This window comes from Peromyscus eremicus, chromosome 4, assembly GCF_949786415.1.
Source record: "Peromyscus eremicus chromosome 4, PerEre_H2_v1, whole genome shotgun sequence".
NCBI classification, from domain to species: domain Eukaryota; kingdom Metazoa; phylum Chordata; class Mammalia; order Rodentia; family Cricetidae; genus Peromyscus; species Peromyscus eremicus.
In genome coordinates, this window is record NC_081419.1 from 58,097,547 (window position 1) to 58,109,654 (window position 12,108).

The following is a 12,108-nucleotide window of genomic DNA, read 5'->3' on the forward strand; positions in this document are numbered from 1 at the left end:
CATATTCTCTGAGAACTCAAAGGGACAGCAGGAGTGAGAACCGTGGCTGCTTCCCTCTCCTGTGAGCTGAGTCATGTGGATCTGTACAGCTGTTACTTTGAAGCTGCCAGAATGACTTCAGCTCCTACTGACAAGCACACCAACCCGCCCAGGAACACAAAAGCTGTAGTTTCTCCAAGAATTGGAATGACGAGGGGAAAGAATGTTACATACTGTCCAGTTGGCATGCAAAGAAATTGTTTTCTTTATTGTTAGACCTTAATGTTCTGACAGCTACTCAGTCTTTACAAGATGATGAGCAGCTCTCCATTTGTTTTTAGATCTTTCTTCTTTAGAATAATCTATGCTATGCCAGAGTTCTGCATTCTCTTGGTAGACTTAACTGCTAGATGGCACCATACCACCTGATCCTACACAGTTATAGAGTGATGTACACTACTAGGGTTCTCCTGTCACTTCAATTGGTAGACTTCTCTGCTTCTCATGTATTTTTTCTATTTAAAGGGCTCTGGTTTCCATTTTCAATGTTTCATAAGCTCTCCTTATGGTAATAGGGCAAGTATGAAGATTTTTGTTACACATCAACATGTAGTTACAAAAATTACTATTCTTCCCCACATTTTAGCACATCCACGTACATATGCATATATATTTACATAACTTTTTTGGAGTTAATTTGTCCGGAAGTTCTTTAGTTCACATGATTTTTTTAGTACTTTTTATGTTCTAAGCACTGTACAAAATAACAAGTTTCAATGATTAGTGGAAAGAAGGAAAAATGTGGTGACTTTTCTATGTGTGGATCCAAAGCCAGAGGAAAAACCACAGAGAAGGTAATAACTATTACTTTAACAGAGTAAAATTACTTTTTACATTTTAAATACATTGCTAAAACACTGTTCATATTTTAATTTGTAGAATAATATGTGACTCTTCCTGGTGAATTCACAGGAACCACCTCTTGGACTTGATTCTGAGAGGATTTGAGTCATGTCCTCAGTAAGCACCTGCAGCTGAGACCAGCAGAGTTATAGTAGAGTTCTCTGCACATGGATATTTACCCTTCTAAACTCCAAGAAATTGTCATATCTGAAAGAAGTGTTTCATGATTAAGAGTTAGACATTGCTTTGAATATCTTCTAGTTTTATAGCTCAAAGGTTCTAGACAGCAGTTCTCAACCTGTGGGTTATGGCTTCATTGTCAAACTGCTATCTCCAAAAATATTTACATTGTGATTCACAACAGTAGCAACAAAAATAATTTTATGTTGGTGGTCACCACAACATGAGGAACTGTATTAAAGGGTTGTAGCATTAGGAAGATTGAGAACCACTGTAGTAGACAATGATGTTTAACTCTAGCTGTATAATTTCAGGGTAATTATCTTCAGAAGTCCAATATGCTGTCATTAACTTTGGAAGTGAGAACTCCAAAATCATGTTGTATTTTAAATTCCTCCTGTGGTACTTGTATGATTTTAAGCAAATTAGGTTTTCATGCTAAACCTAAATCATGTCTATTGTAAAATAAGGTACAAATAAACATCAAAAGGACTAAATTCAATATGGCATGGAAGTACTTTAATATGGTATTAGGAAAGTAGTAGGTTATATAATCACAGAATTTAGTTTCCTGAAAATTAGTTGCTTATTTTATTCCTCCATAAGGCAAAATTCATTTTAGTCCAATGTGGGAAGTGGATGAAGTCTTGGTGAATGTGTGTTATTGACATGACCACAGCCATATCAAGGGCCACAATGCCTCAGACCCATGGGAATGACAAGACCATTCCTGGGTCAGGCTTAGAGCAATGGCAAAGCCTTCCCTTGGTCTTAGTTATGGATGTTAATGAATCATTGACCTTTAGCTAACCCCACCATGTGCTGAAAGTATCCAGTGACGCTTCCTAGTCTGGATGCTGACATTGTAAGTAGAAACTATCGACCACCACACCTTTCTTCTCCCATGTGACTGAAGCCTGAGACTTCTCCTCACAAACACCTTCTACCCAGATTAGCTAATGCAACTCCTCTTCCTTCCTAGACTTGCAGTAGGATTCTGTAGATAGTAAACACACTGAGTTTTTAGGTTGTTGTTAGTATGTCTCCAGTAAAAGCACACAGCCACCTGAGCCCAGCTCTTCTTCACATATGTCTGTTATTTCTTCATAACAGATCACCCCAGCCAGTTCAATCCCAAAGCTATGCAGGCCACAGCAGTAAAGAACCAGGTTACATGACTAATCAATAATTTTAATTTTTATCTTGATAGACTTCTCACTTGAGATACTCAGAATACTTTCCAAAGTCCATTGTGCCATTTGCTGAACATTTCAGCAAAGCTAATAGCCAAAACTGTAGAACTGTTTTCATATTAGAAGAGAAACTGTAAAAGGAAAAAGTAGTTCCATCCATTTGTCTGCAAATTTCATGTCATTTTTTTTTACTGCTGAGTATTATTCCATTGTATATATGTACCACATTTTCTTAATCCATTCTTCAGTTGAGGGGCATCTAAGTTGAGAACATAAGGGAACAGGATGGTCAAGATGGAACAGGGATGGAGTGGGAGAACAATGAAAGAGATACCATGATAGAGGGAGACTTCATGGGGATAGGGAGAAACTGGGTGCTAGGGAAGGTCCCAGGAATCCACAAGGATTCCTTAAGGGGCCCACTGGCTGTAGGATCAAGATACATCCCTGGTGCATGAGCCAGCTTTTTGGAGCCCACTATTTATGGTGAGACACCTTGCACAGCCTTGAGGCAGGGGGAGGGGCTTAGCCCTGCCTCTACTGAGTGTACTAGGCTCTGCTGACTCTCCATGGGAGGCCTTACCTTCTTACAGGAGGGAATGGGGGTTAGGTTGGGGAGAAAGGCTGGAGGGGTGGGAATAAAGTAGAGGAGGAATCTGTGATTGGTATGTAAAATGAATAAAAAAAAATTCATTAAAAAAAAGTAGACAAAGTGCTTTCTCAAAAATCAATAGATGACTGGGTCTGGCAATTAAATCAGTCTCTGCTCTTTGAAAATAATATCATGACTAGATTAGTTTCTTCAAAGTGAGTTATAAAGGAATGCCCACATCAAAACTCAATACTCCGAGAGCCATATTATATCATTGTGTAACTCAGTTATTCTCTATTATGTAAAATTCACAAAAAGTGATTTTTCTGATTTATCACAAATGTTATTTTAATCTTACGAGATTTCACAGACAAATCTAAAAGAAATGACTTTATAAAAGTCTTTGTACCTGTAAACAAGTTAAAGCAGGGGAAAACAAGGACATTCTAAGGAGACAAGGGACAAGAAATGTATTCAATTTCTTTTTTCTGTGAAGATATTTCAACTGGAATATATATTAAACACTGGTTAAATTATTTTGTGATTTTATGAGAAGAAAAAATAAATCTAGCAACTAAACAAAAAAACTAACCTCTCATTTTTCTCTCCAGATAAGACATTTTTTAATGAAAAAGAGATTCAGTCGCAAAAGTCATAAAGAAAAACTCTTTACAGGAATTTATAAGAACAGGTATAGTAATGAATATCTTTGTCTAAGAGATTATGAAAACACAGACAGAACAAAGCAACAATAATAGTCACAAAACAAACAAAAACGGCACAAAAAAAATGAAAGAAACATGACTACCCTTGTCTTAAGTCTAGCATTTAGAACAAAAAATTTATTTCCAATCTGGGGACAAAAGAAAAAAGTTGAAAGGCTTAAGTGCTCACACTCATCTAATGCAAAGTCTATCTACAATGTGAGCACTGCTTAAAGAGTCTTTGGAGACGTGGGTCCTCCCATCACCAGGGAACAGGACAGGCAGTCCTTACAGACAAAATGGATGGTCCAACAAGTGAAACATTTCAGGAGTTAGGAGGGTGGCTTTCTAATGTACCTTGCCTCTCTGGCAGTATGACACCGGCCTAGAAACCCTTCCTGGTGGAGCAGACTAATTTGTCCTGTGTAACAAACCTGAGCATAGTTACAAGCCTAGTATCACAAGATTACTTCCCAGTACTCTTAAGCAGCAAGCAGAGTTTTCAGTTGGAGCATAAATATTCTAGTGAGCCAGCACTCACCATCATCGCCAGGGCAGACATGCCTATTTAAAGACACTGTAGGAGAATGGAAGACAGAGACATAAATATCAGGAAAGCTATCTACTGCTTATCTCTTAGGCTACTGGTAGAAAAAAAATACTCATTGCATGTTCCTAGGCTTATCGATTACCAGTATATTGTCTTGAGGGAGACAGAATAAGAAATGTAATTTTAGTTTTATTTATTTTACAGGATAATACTAAAAGTTCTGCCTCAGAAATCAGAGGACAGAATCTCTCTCCACAATTACGTCAGAACCGTGGTGTCATCACACTAATCAGACTCCCATTTGGGGACCACACTAATAATCAATGTGTGTGGTTTTAGGCATATTGTAAAGTTCTACTAATGCCAAAATATGAAAATGAAACTTATAAAATAATTGTAATGTTTAACTTTAGGAGGTTCCAAAATGTTATAGTAATTTGCTTATTATAATTACCCATGTATGAGAAATTAAAGTCCTCCTATGTAATATGAAAAATTAGACTTCCTGCCTAATGTGAAACATACCCTATTTATTTGCTATTCTGTTGCTTCTTCCATAAACTTCTATAAGGCTACAGTAGCACAGAATTGCTACCTTTCGGGTGCTTGTTTCAGCAACATACTCACCCCACTCAGCACCCCCTTGCAGCAGCTCTTGGTATCTTTTTCTCCCCCCACCCCCAGCATGAGCACCTGGCCCTCTCCATCCTCCATTTACTGCATGGTTGACTACCCTCTGTGAAGAGCAAGGTCAGCTAACATTTTTCATGTGGGGGAGTGGGGGTGGTTCAGTCTTCAGCAGTAGGTTCCGCAAACATCTCAGTGTTTATTTTGGGCCAGCTGCTTTCACAGAGGTTATCATAACACAGTCTGAGGTAGGCCCTACACATCCTGTAGCTCAGAAAGGCCCAATGACTTCTTTAGGGTCAATAGAATGCTATTGATGGAAGTCAATCCAAGATTTTGAGATCAGTACAGATAGAACAGCTTTGTCGAATACTCTGAATTCAAGAGCAAGGTGATAAAGTAGGATCAGCATGGCCACTAAATGGTGTAAGAGTGACATAAAGGCAGAACCAGGTCAAGGAATTGTTTCCAGGAGGGAGCATTAGTCATCTCAATAACAATAAGAGTTCTCACACACAGACTAAGATGTGATGATTAGAGTCAGGAGCACAAGCCCACTGAAGGCTGATGAGATGTTTTAGAGTAGATCTGGGGTTAAATGTAGATCGAGCTAGGTTTAAGAAGCAGAAACAGAAAAGTCCTAAGAGAACACTGGGATTTTATTGTAAGTGATAAAGAGGGCATAGAAAGAGCTAGGGAAACAAATGTCAGGACCTCTGCATTCTCTGGAATTACAGTAACACAGACGTTGGGTGTTGGGATCCCTACTGAGTAAGGACTTGGAAGCTGCAGTCTTTGGAAATAATTCTAAAGTTCTAAGAACCCAGTGGCATTGTAAGAGCTTTAAAAAAATTGTGTGAATATGAATATGTGTCTCTTCCCCCTACAGAGTGGATTTGTAATAGCTTCTTTTTAGTTTCTTAAAATGTCCTAATATCTCAAAATAAAAAAGTCATCAGTAGACAATTTTAAAGCCTAATAAAATAAAGCAGTAGCAATCCAAATTTAGTCCTTCCCTTGAGCTGTGTGTGCCCATGAACACAGCACACTATGCTTTGCATGATTGTGTGATCTGATTCAAAAGCTCCTTCCTGTCATCTCACCCTACTCCAGACTGTGACCTCCTCGCATCTTGGTGAATCTGCAAAACCCTCCACCCTTGGCAGCTGCAGCCCTCATTTTCCTTATCTGAAACTTTTCCTGGCCTTTTGGACATATAGTTCAGTCTTTCATCATCTTTGGATTTCTACTCAGAGGTCTCCTTGCTTTTGAACTTCCTGCCTCCTGTCTACAAGAAAATCCACTGAGTCCTGCAGTCCTGTTCCAGTTCACCCACTCTTCTTCCTTTTATTTGTCACCATAGTCCACAACAAATGATAAGCATGTTTATTGCTTGTTTTAGACAGCCCACCTATGAAGCCTTCAGGAAAGCAGAGATGAAGGCTCCCATTGGCACCCTCAGCCTGTACTTACAGTGATGTCTGACACTCAGGGGCGTTCTTGAAAGAATCTTAAACTGCTATTATTACCTCTTGGAGAGTAGACCAGAAGCCATTTCTGAAAATACAAATGTTTTTCAGAAGGCCTATGAGGCTACTCCTCTTTCCTCTGCCTCATTCTATTGCTCCTTCCCTTTTAGTCACTTCTTGGTGTATGTGTGTGTGTGTGTGTGTGTGTGTGTGTGTGTGTGTGTGTGTGTGTGTGTATGTGTGGTTTATTTACGTTTTTTTTGTTTTGTTTTTTTGTCTGATCCTTAAATGTTATCAAGAAAGTCTTTTAAGCGTCCCCAACCTAAGAGCCTTGGTTCTCTTTACCTTATAGCTTCTACCATCACTTCATGCCAGACTGCTTAGACGGTTTGTCTGCCCTGCCTCTATCTCCTGCCCTCCTCACCCCTGAACCCACTACAGTCCCACATGGTAGATCTAGCAATGGGTGTCTTGAAAGGTCAGTGATGACATCACTGCTGAACATGATCTGATTTTATCCTCAAACTGTAAGAAGTTTTGCTTGGCTTGTCGACTGGCTTCCTGGCTTCTGTCCTATTACACTCTTGGCTCCTTTCTAGTTCCTTAAACCTCTCTCCCACACTTTCCTCTGTGCTTTCTTCTTGTTCATTGACCAAGGCTGCCTTCCTCTCCTGATTATCTTGTTGCTTTGTGCATATCTCCTGAGGGTACGCTCACTCTTAGGGTTTCCAGGGGGAGTTATAGGCTAACTCCCAGACTCGGCTCCATCTTGTTCATTCCAGAATTACATTTTTTTCTTGATCATTTTTCCACCAGGAAGAACATGAGCTCCTTGAAGCTTATCTATTTATTTTGTATCCACACTCCTTTATGGATGACCAGACAGGGGCATTGCAAGGTTCAGCGACTTCATCAAGCCCACATAATTATAAGGCAGCTGAGCATAAGGACACAGTGTAGGGTATGAATATTGTCATCTGGTAACTTATTTTCCTGTACTTGAGTTCACAAGAGGAGCTAAAGATATACTCTCTAAGCCACAAGTTGTCAATTAAGATGGAGTATACATAAAAAGTTTTTAGAGGAATATGTCTAAATGACCAATATTTGATAGATTATAAATGCTGAAAACATGTTAGCTTTCATTTTCCAACATAAACCTGTTGTCATTGTTTTGCATATTATGTCAAGGGCATGACCTTAAATACAAAGATATTTAAGAAGGAAAGAAAGAAACTATGGGAACTTTCACATGTAATAAGTACATAAGAAGAGAGCAGTAAAAAAAAAAAAAATCACCCTAAGTACAAAGAAACTGTATGTTAAGAGTTTCACCATTAATCTCATGTTGCCATGGGTCACTTCATAATACTCAGTTACATCTGACTGAGCATCTTAATGGAAAGGTTCAATGGACTCTTTTGACAGAATAAGGAAGGATTCCATCACATTCAAAATTATAAAATTATCAATTACCTAAAATGCGTGGTAAGGTTTTTCATCAAATGAAGTTGTGTGATGTCACACTGAAGTGGGTAAGGTCTGTGTGTCAAACTGGTCAGACACTAGCCAAAATCATCTCAATCAGTTGCAGTCATCAGTGAGCATCCTGTCATTTGCTATTCTATCTAGAGTCTAAGTCTGCATCATATTTGATTTTTAATATATTCCTGTGAGAGCCTCCTTTTATGTTCCTAATCATCATTTAGGTAGTAAGGCTACAAAAGAAGCGAGTATAATGAAATAATGGGATTCTAGAGTCATAGAATTCTTTCTATCACTTCCTTGAATGGGAGCAATGAAGTACTGAGGATGCTGGACCCAGCAACACCTGCTCTTGAACCTTGACTGTTATCTGCCATTTGATATGAAATAACTTAGGCCATCTCTAGACCTTGAGGTCCTCATTTGCAAGACAAGTATAGTATTATTCACATTCCAAGGAATTTGTGGAAGGAGCATAAAAGACACATTTAACAACTGTACATCCACTTGATCTGAGTTGGCCAGAGAATATATTTCTTAGTAAATTAGTACCAGAACGCTACCCTGCAGAAACTCCTCCCATGAGCACAGTGTGGTGAAACACTTCTCACACCACAGCAACCCCTCTTATCTTGCATCTTCTGTTAAGCACGTGCTTTTCTTGTGATGATAAGCATGAGACACGTTTTCTCTAACAGAGCTGCACCACTGAGAGCAGTCAATATGTTAACTGTAACTAAACTATATCTAATGAAACATTTGAGACCCTCTGTTTGTGTTTGGTAGTTATTAGTGCTTTCTTGATGAACGTGAACTGTAGTGACAGGCTTGTTCATGGATATATACAGCAGATATTTATGTTCTATGTTTCTGGAAGAAAGTTCTTACTGTAACCTCAAAAGCATGTTGACTTTGAACCGTTGCACAGAACATTTTTCTGCATATGTGATGAGGCTGCTTTGGTAAAACTCAGAGCCATAAAAAGAACATATTCCACTGGCTGAAAAGATTGTGAAATCTTTTAATGAATTTACTTCTCAAAGACGCATTCTTTTCAGCCTGCCTCATTTCACACACTTTTTAAAAAATTTTCTCACGTTGTTAAGAAAATGTTTAGCATAAGCAAGATGCTTCTTTCTACAAATTTCAACTTAATAAAAGGTAGTATGGCAATAAAAACTTATTCTTCAAAATTGCTTATTAAAAAAAGAGACATTAAATTCAAATACAATCTAGATTTAATAATTTGAAAAATGTTTTCTTTGATGTTGTGGAATCTTCTTAAATTTTTTTAATAAAATCATTTGATTTGAATTAACTCAGAGGTAAAAACATTAAAAACATTGTGCAACTAGCTTGAGGAAGCCACTCAAGCCCTCATCCAGCCTGGAACTCCACAGAGCTCAGTGAGCTCCTGCAGACAGTGCATCACCCTGAGCAATCACTATGCGTCAGTCCTGATGAAGCAAATTCCTACTGTGTAGTTTGGCCATAGGACATATTGGCAATGCAGTTTAAGAGGAGGGTTGGGGGGCTGGAGAGATGGCTCAGAAGTTAAGAGCACCAACTGCTCTTCCAGAGGTCCTGAGTTCAATTCCCAGCACCCACATGGTGGCTCACAACCATCTGTAATGAGATCTGGCACCCTCTTTAGGATACATAGTAAATAAATAAATCTTTTAAAAATAATTCTAAAAAGAGGAGGGTTGGATTATGACAAAAGTTACAGGTAAACAGTAAAGTAAGTTTGTGCAGTCATACGTTTGAAGAGTTAGAGAAAGGAATATCAAAAGGAGAAAATGACTGTTTTAAGGGCATTTATAAGTATAGGAGATATATATTTCTGTATTTTCAGACAAATTACATCAAATGTAAATGTTATTATGAACAAACTATGTCCACACAAATGTACCACTGTAACACTGGCCTGGGGAATACTTGCTCTCAAAGTTGAAGTATAACTTTCTGTCTTCAGAGAGCTTTGAAGTAGAATGAGCCATGGGGAATGAAACTTAAGGCTATTTCATCCCACCTTCTTCTTCCTCTCTTGTCTTTAAACTAAACCAGAGGCACCACGTCTCATAAAACTCACTATGTAAAAATTCCTCTTCTAAGATGACAAGAAATGAAACATCTGAAGGCAGAAATAGAGTGTAAGAACAAACACTAGCACCTACTAGGTCTGTTAGGCAGGTCTTCAGGCAGAGAGAAGGTTGTTAAAGAATGGTCGTTGCCTGAAACACGTGGTCACTCTGCAGGCAATTTATTTAATCAGCTGTGGTGTGGAACACAACAGGGAGCTATGCCAGAGTTTTCAGATGAAAACTAGAAAGACGGGAACTGACATCTAATTGTTGAAAATAATTGTAAAATGATGAATATTTTGACACACCAAACGCGTTGACTGCAGATAAAACTTTTCACTTCTTTTTTAGAAATCCCTCAGAGCAGTTTAGCCATACCATTTCCTTGAAGTAGAAAAAGCACATGGCTGGAAGTGGGCTACTCCTGAAGAAAGAGTGCTTTGATGGATCAAGGTTCTCCAGCCTCTTTATGCAAGAAGCTCAAAGGAAAACAATGTGTAATAAATGAGATTATTAAAGAAAAACTGTGTCTTTATTGACACCTCAAAACATAATTGTTAAACCAATGGTGGCTACATGAAAATCTACTAAGCTTCCAAAAATATAACCAGTAATTCCATTTTCAAAGATGAGCCAGGTGAGGTAGGCCATATTCTGTAGTCCTAGAAGAAGAGCTGAGGCAGAAAGATTGCCATGAGTTGAGGCCACCCTGGGCAACACAGCACCAGGCCAGCGAGAGTTACAGAGAAAAGCCCTCTCAAACACAAAACTAAATGAACAATAGGAGCAACAGAAAATGAGAACAGGCTCAGCTCATAGCATCTAGCAATCAATTATTAAACTTTGGAAATGTATATATAATACAATACACTCATATCACAATTTTACATTACCTAAATAAAAATTCTAAGGAAGAATTATTTCATTTACTATTTTAGGTTAGTATATATGCTCCAATTGAGCATAAATATTTAGAACTGTCACACAATAACTTTAACAATTGTATATTGGTTGTGGTGATATATTTATCCCCTCCTTACAAACCAAGGAAGTAAAGCCAAGAAGCCTGGTAGTGCTTAGATTAGAAGTTTTGGAACCATAGAAAAGCCAATTATCATAGCATTCTCATTTGTAAAATAGAATATTTTCATATAAAACTTAAATCCCTTCTAGTTCTAACTTAAAGCACCATGTTCTCCTAAAAATCTTCAAAAGTACATTAAAAAATTAGGGATGATTCCTTGTGTGTCGCTAGCATTATCTGGCATTGTTGACTGTGTGCTGAGCACCTAAGGAACTTGACTCCATGAATACTAATGCCATTTTTAAGCCTCACTCCTAGGAATACCCTGATGGTAGCTGTGCCATCTCCCTCCTGATTACTCTTCCTGAGGATTCATCATCACCAGAAATTCCATCCCAGCCTGGATATACATTTCAATCTGCAGGCATGAGATAGTTTATTAAGAAGGAATTAAGGACTCTAGAAAGAAGAATCCTATACAGTGTAAGGTTGTTATAGTATAAGTTATTTTCATATTTGTTTGTCCATATGTAATATCAAGCTGCATGTGAATGACTACAACTATAATGAATTTTATAATTAGGCTATGAGTTGCCATGCCGCCGTTCTACAAACAAATAGGTTCGTAATACTCACTGGCTGGTCACTTCAAAGTTCTATGTGATTCAGCTTATTCACTTAGAGCACACAATTTTTACTCCAGTGTCATTGACTCCAAGGACACAGTCAATTTAGGTTTAGTCACATCTCAAGGTTGTTTTGTTTTGGCATCTTGTTGGGAATTGAACATTAAACAGGCAGCAGTAAGTCATGAATATTTGCTTTAAATTAGAGTTAATAGTTACACTACAGGGCTAACTTTCTATCCTGACCAATATAAATAATTTATTTAAATCATAACCCCTTAATTATCAGGTTTGCATGCAATACAGGCCAACCCATACCATCATCCTGCTCTCTGCTGTGGTACTCAAAATGTGTTACCTGTCATGTACCCACTGAAGAGATAGCATTTACAAAATTACTTCCTTTAAGTAATAGTCTCTTAGCATATTTTGAATTATCAAGCAGATCTTAAAATCAAGGAGAAAGACTCCGTAGGTTGGAAATAGCCAACATACACCATTAAACAGCCCCAAGGATCACAAGTCCTCATCCCTAACTCAGAAGCTTTCTTCAATTGGTAATCACTCCCAAATGAAAAATTAATTTTTTATCAGAGTCACACTGGGTATATAAACCAATTTTAAGGCCAGGCTGCACACCCAGAAGTAGATGGCCAAAAGAAAATGAACTCAATGGTATTTTGGGAGGTTTT

General features: G+C 38.1%; 1 long non-coding RNA gene across 1 annotated transcript in view; it reads left to right on the forward strand.

Annotated features, from left to right (window-relative positions):
- Nucleotides 1-10,246, forward strand: part of LOC131909287 (uncharacterized) — a 53,560-nt gene extending 43,314 nt beyond the window's left edge. Inside the window, exons 4-5 of the long non-coding RNA XR_009378818.1 lie at nucleotides 3,459-3,538; nucleotides 10,118-10,246. This is a non-coding gene — a long non-coding RNA (uncharacterized LOC131909287). The remainder of the gene's footprint in view (nucleotides 1-3,458; nucleotides 3,539-10,117) is intronic.
- The last annotated feature ends 1,862 nt before the right edge of the window (nucleotides 10,247-12,108 follow it).